The sequence below is a fragment of the Triturus cristatus genome, chromosome 8 (genome assembly GCF_964204655.1).
Source record: "Triturus cristatus chromosome 8, aTriCri1.1, whole genome shotgun sequence".
NCBI classification, from domain to species: Eukaryota; Metazoa; Chordata; class Amphibia; order Caudata; family Salamandridae; genus Triturus; species Triturus cristatus.
The window spans coordinates 47,598,718-47,604,988 of record NC_140591.1 but is presented as its reverse complement, the minus strand read 5'-3'; the positions used below and the strand labels follow the sequence as shown (position 1 = coordinate 47,604,988).

General features: G+C 49.1%; 1 non-coding gene across 1 annotated transcript; it reads right to left on the bottom strand.

Moving 5' to 3' along the window:
- Positions 1–4,129: 4,129 nt before the first annotated feature.
- TRNAR-ACG (transfer RNA arginine (anticodon ACG)) lies at positions 4,130–4,202 on the bottom strand. Its single transcript has one exon. It is a non-coding gene; the product is annotated as a tRNA-Arg (tRNA).
- Between the last annotated feature and the right edge of the window lie 2,069 nt (positions 4,203–6,271).

Genomic DNA, 6,271 nt, shown 5'->3' with positions numbered 1-6,271 from the left:
ATGCTGCGTAGCATGTGGCGTGGTGGGCGACAAAGAGGTCGCCAGGAGGGTGGGGGAAGGCTAAATAGTCACTTCCGGCCAGCACGAGGAGGGGGACACTGGTCGGCGTCCCCGCCCACTCCCCCTGGGAGGGGGTGGGGAGGGGTTACCGGTGCCCCGGTGGCACTAGGGCTCCGACCGCTTTAGTGGCCCCCTGCGGGGGCCACGGTCGGCGGCATTGCGCCTCCAGCCCGCTGCTGAAAATAGGGTCCCCAAGCAGTATACTAAACCAGCACATGTGGGCCCCGGTATATGGCCGGTGGTATGTATGCTAGAGGTTGAATAGGCCGGAGGAATTATGGCGCTTTCAAATTCATGAGCGAAGATAGTAGCTAAAGTCAAATACTGAGGTCTAAGGGGCGCGCTAAAGGAACTCAGCACGATTGGACAATGCGAGTCCCAACTTTAACATCCTTCTGCTCTCTTGGGCAAAGAGTAATGATGCCACATTGTATATTTTGTCCCCTGCTCTGATTGGACCAAAGCCTTTTTAGGTCTCGGCTGAGATAGCGCTTTAGCACTGCTCTGGCGAGACTTATAGTAAGGGAGTTTTGGAAGTGCAAACAGTGGCTTTTCAGGCCTCCAAATACAGTGCATGTGCGCCGGGCGCGCACACCATTTGGCAGCCTGAAAAGCACTGCCTGATCACTTGCTTTGATGTCCTCAGTGAGCCGCGCGGCCACTGAGGACATCAAAGTGCACACCATTTGCCACCCCCTTCTTGCTTGTTTCCTTTGATCCCTATCTTTCCCTTTCTCAATCTCACCCTCTCCCTGCCTTTTACAACTGCGGCCCGCACCAATGTGCCCGCCCCCACTCCCCCCTCCCACTCCCTCCTCGTTTAGTTTAGTGGGCACGGCCGTCTTTTACACGTTATGATGGGGAGCCGTTTTATCGTTAAACAAAGGAGCAGTATCCTGAGGGGATTACTTTAAATGCAACTTTTAAAAAAACGTGAAATTTTTTCCGCAATGTAAGCGACACTTCCAAGTTCCCAGTCCGGAATTCTGTGTTGTTTACCCAGAAAAAAAAAAAGATTTTTCCCATCAGTATTTGATGTACATGTCATTTTCAAACTGTACGTGCTTTGTAATTAAATAGTGATTTTTTTTTTCTTAGCCACAATTTAAACGTACATCGTGTTTGAGTTAGAAATGCAAATGTAACATAATCATTTGTAAAAGTGATTCAAATACAAAGCGCTACACCAACGATGTATTTATTTATTTTTAGAAAGTGTTATATAGCGCTAGTTCTTCTGGGAATGCATTCATTATAAAGCAGAGGGCTCTGGATTGGGCATGAATGGGGCGTGCGGGGATGCCGCCAGCAGCAGCGCTGTTCCAGGGCAGCGCTGTGAAGTGGCGCTGTCTCTTTGTCACCCGCCTGTCTCGCGCCGCAGTAAACGGCAGCTCTTTGTACTCCAGGCATTCCTGTGGATAGTTTATGTTGTGAATCACCCCGTTCACAGGCAGCTCTCGTAGGTGGGAGTGGCAGCTCGTTCCCGGGGTTTGCTTGCTGTGTGCTCTCGGTGTGTTTGTGTGCCTTTGGTTTCTGCAACATTTTGCTCTCCCCTTCCCAGCAGAGGCGCAGGAGGCCCAGACACGTGGACTCGCGTGACCGGACGAGTAGGCGCCTCACCTGCGCACAGTCTGGTAAGGGCTCTGTCTTTATTTCACACTACACTTGTGGCGTGGGTGTCTGTAATCTCTGCTTGCCCGGGCTCTCTGATCATGCCATACAAACGGGAGAGGCTGCGCGGGTCGCATGGCACCAGTGTCACGTCTCCGTTGCATGAAGAAAGAGACTGCCTGTGTATGATTGTCTTAACCAGGTTACACTGGTCTAGGAAAAAGTATGCTAACACTTGGCAACATTGTGAAAGTTCTCATTTGTGGCAAAGCTCTACACACACTGCTTTGAAAACAAGTTTACCAGATGTCATTGAGTACATTATGCTCCATTCCTGTGCTTCAATGACCTAGGCATTATGGGTGTTGTAGTCTTGGCTGATTGCCGCTGCACCTGTTGAAGCCCAGGGCTGGAATGTGGTGTCCCCCATTACATGGCTGCGTCTGGTGGTTCCGTTCGCTAATGCGTGATTCTGTGTGACTCCTCCCCCATCACATGTTGGCAGTCCATACATCCTGTCCCACCCTTAAGATAGATAAAAGGAGTACCATATAGTTGGGTAATAATAGACATCTGTTACATAGTGCCAAGAACCTGAATATGTGCTAGCAAGGACACATGCCATGTTATTTCATGCTATGGTGTTATGTTTTGGGGTCCTCTGTAGTAACGCGGGCGCAGAGGCATGCCATGGTGAATAAGCTCCGAGGCTGGAATGGAAGCTTTTAAAAGTGAGGAGGGCAAGAATAGCGGAGTCCCCTTCCTGCTCCGAGTGACAGGCAGTAAAATGAACCCCCTTCTACCACAACATCCTCGCCTGATTTTGAAACTGCCATTAACTTCACAAACACCAAGGGAGGGGTTTAATTTGGGGGGATGGGTTTTAACGGTTTTGTTTCTAATTATTATTGTATATTTAATATGTATATGTTTATGACGCATCTAAAATGGTTTAACCTCACTGCTTACGGATGCTCATTTAAACTAACCGCAGCATTCAACACTATGTAAACAGTTGTTTTGATTCCGTCACAAACATACTTCCGAGCTGCTGTGTGTGACCCAGTGTCACGTGACACATGCAGTGCGCTCTTCCATTCACCACAGCAGCGCGGCGAACTCTGGGTAGTTGCACATCAGCATGAGTTATATCCCTGTGTGTGACGAGCTACGGGTACAGACCTTGGGTTGGACCTCATGCCATCAACGTCAGAGCATTCCATCCTCTGCCTCCTCACTATGCATTGTTGTTCTCTTTCTATGTAGCCTACTTGCATGTAGATAGCGCTTACTTCCACTGAAGGGGGTCGAAGCGCTTCGTGGTGAGTAACATGTTACTCCAGAAGAACTCAAGGTCAGTGTTGGTTATTTTGGTGTATTTGTGTTAGTATTGAGCTTTCAAGGAAACCATTCCAAGCGTTTACTCCAGTTTATTAGCAGAGGTATCAGAGCTAGAACTAGAAGTGATTCCTAGCGCACTCACAGAAGTGTAGCCTGTTATCCCTCCCGCTCAGACAGGCTCACATCCATGCAACAGGGCACAGCGGTGTGTTCACTACCAGAGGAGTGTCTTCGCCCCCAGGCTGCAAGAATACAGGAGGCACATGTGACCTCAGAGTTTGAGAATTCTAAACGATGGGCGTGGCCATAGGAAAGGGAATTCCGTGTTGTCAAAGAAACCAGAAAGCCTGGAACAAAACACCTGAAGCAAAACTGAAGTAAGTAGATAGAAACATGCTAGGGTCTCAACAGACACATTTACAGCTAAGAGCTCAATTTTATCTTTACATCCGATAGCAACAACAAGGACCCCTTGTTAGGTGTGGCACCTTCAGGCAGTCTTGAATGTTTACCCAAAACTTCTTTCCAGAGTGCTGGTATTTTATAATGATACATACAATGTTAAACAAGCACTGGTAAAGCAAATTGATCTGGCCTTGACAAGCTTAACATGCTTTTTTAATGTTTGTTTGCAAACACTTGTAATATACATGAAAAGTGATACATTAAATAACAAGCATTTGCAATGCAATAGGTCTCGCGTTACTGAATGTTTGAGCTATTGGTGTTGCATTATTATTACCAATGCCAGTAGCTCAAACTTTAATAATGCGAGACCTATTGCATTGCAAATGCTTGTTACTTTGTTTCAGACAGCCATTCAGAACTCGCCATTGAACTAGCGACGTTCTGCTTCAGTGCAAGTGCTTAGGACTGTGTGGCGGAAAATGCAATTTTTTGTACATAACGTGATACATCGCAACTGGAAAGAACGACTGTTTCGCAGAGACAATAACATTGTTATTTATTTTCTAGAATGGTGGCCGTGCGCGAGTGTCTCCGATGCCACGTTATTTTGGCAAAAAATTCAAATGAAATACGTCACTAGCAACTGTATTTTTATGTTTATAAATTATTCCTATTATTAATATTGAGTTAAAAAAATCTCTGCAACATTCGAGCCAGCCAGGAGTCGAACCTGGAATCTTCTGCTCCGTAGGCAGACGCGTTATCCATTGCGCCACTGGCCCGCCGCTGATGGCTGACGTCACAAGGGGCTGTACGAGCACAGCCCCGCATCATCCATTGCGCCACTGGCCGGGGCTTCCCAAAGCCTTCTGAAGGAAAGCATGGAGAAGGGTTGTGTGCTAGATGTGGAGAAATGTATTTGGGTAAAAATGCATCTGTGTATGGTCAGTAGAACTGCAGCGCAGCTTGAGAGAAGAGGGAGATGAAAGGATTGTGGAAACACCTGATCATTGCAATACTAGAGGGCTGGCGAGATCCCGCGGGGTTGGTACCTCCTCACGACTTGCAGGGGCCAAACGTGTTTACTGCTGGTTGCAGGCGCGCAACACCCATTGGACTCGAAGGGCTCGGTAAACAGTAGAGGACATTGAAAGCAAAATACTCCGGTGTCCCATAAATTGTGGGTCTAGATGTGGGTGTGGCAGCAGACAGGGAGGGAAGTGTCACAGTCAGTTTGTACTAACACTAGGGGATTGGGCTGCTGTTTGCAGCTCACACACATCCCACTGTGATAAAAAGACATCTCCTAGTATTGGCGGTGTTTGCCTGCCAGCAGCACGGATGGGAGGAGGGATGCGTTGCTGTAGGGAGGGTTGTGTTGCTGTAGAGAGGGTTGTGTTGCTGTAGAGAGGGTTGTGTTGCTGTAGGGAGGGATGTGTTGCTGTAGGGAAGGATGCGTTGCTGTAGGGAGGGTTGTGTTGCTGTAGGGAGGGATGCGTTGCTGTAGAGAGGGTTGTGTTGCTGTAGGGAGGGATGCGTTGCTGTAGAGAGGGTTGTGTTGCTGTAGAGAGGGATGTGTTGCTGTAGAGAGGGTTGTGTTGCTGTAGGGAGGGTTGTGTTGCTGTAGGGAGGGATGCGTTGCTGTAGGGAGGGTTGTGTTGCTGTAGGGAGGGTTGTGTTGCTGTAGGGAGGGATGCGTTGCTGTAGAGAGGGTTGTGTTGCTGTAGGGAGGGATGCGTTGCTGTAGGGAGGGATGCGTTGCTGTAGGGAGGGATGCGTTGCTGTAGGGAGGGATGCGTTGCTGTAGGGAGGGATGTGTTGCTGTAGAGAGGGATGCGTTGCTGTAGAGAGGGATGTGTTGCTGTAGGGAGGGATGCGTTGCTGTAGGGAGGGATGCGTTGCTGTAGGGAGGGTTGCGTTGCTGTAGGGAGGGATGCGTTGCTGTAGAGAGGGATGTGTTGCTGTAGAGAGGGATGCGTTGCTGTATTGTAGTCCCAGCCCTTTGCCTCCTTTCATTTCCATCATCATCTTCAGAGTGCAGTTGTGTGTTTGAGATCGGTATGGGATGCCCGGGACTTTGCTATTCTATATGCATTTCAAGTAGAGGCGCAACTAGAACCAAATTTCGGGGTGGGGGCTACTAAAAATTTCGGGGGGGGGGGGCTGATTCTTCCAGCAATATGCAGAGTGGAGATGCAGGGGCCCTAAGAAGGTGTGAAAACACAACAAAGCCTCGTTAGCAAGTAAACTGTCTTTTAAAGACCTGTGAAGTACTCGGGTGCAGCTGTGTGTGTGCCCGGGAAGCTGTCTCAGCCAGGTTGACACACACGACGGGAGGGGGGGCTGAAGCCTTTTGCGCCCAATGGGCGTTGTGCGCCTGATTTCAAGTACCTCAATATGTTATGTTGTTGATTGATTTCTAAAGCTTACAGCTCCAGCCGCGGCCGCTGCAGGTGAGAGCAGTGGGGCCGGCTGTGGGGGATTTCGAGAGACAACCACAAAGGAAAATTAAATAAATAAATAATTTTCCCTCGTGGTCTTCTCTTGAACCTCCCACCCCCTCCCAGCAGGCCCCACCTCTCCACCCCTCTTATCTGCAGCGCCCACGGCTGCACAGCGGCCCCAGAAGGGGCTTCACAGCAGAAATCACGGAAAAGATAAAGCAGCGATGGGAGCGAGAGCCTCAAACTAGAGGGAGAACAGCCCGTTCTTCAACTGTTTCCAGAATCGTAGGCGATTTTGCAGGGGTGGCTCCTCCACCAGGGCCGAGGAGCGGCACCCCAATGCTTTCTTGTAGTGCGCGAAGGAGAAACATAAAATAGTAAAACTACCATTGTATGTTTCTGCTTCT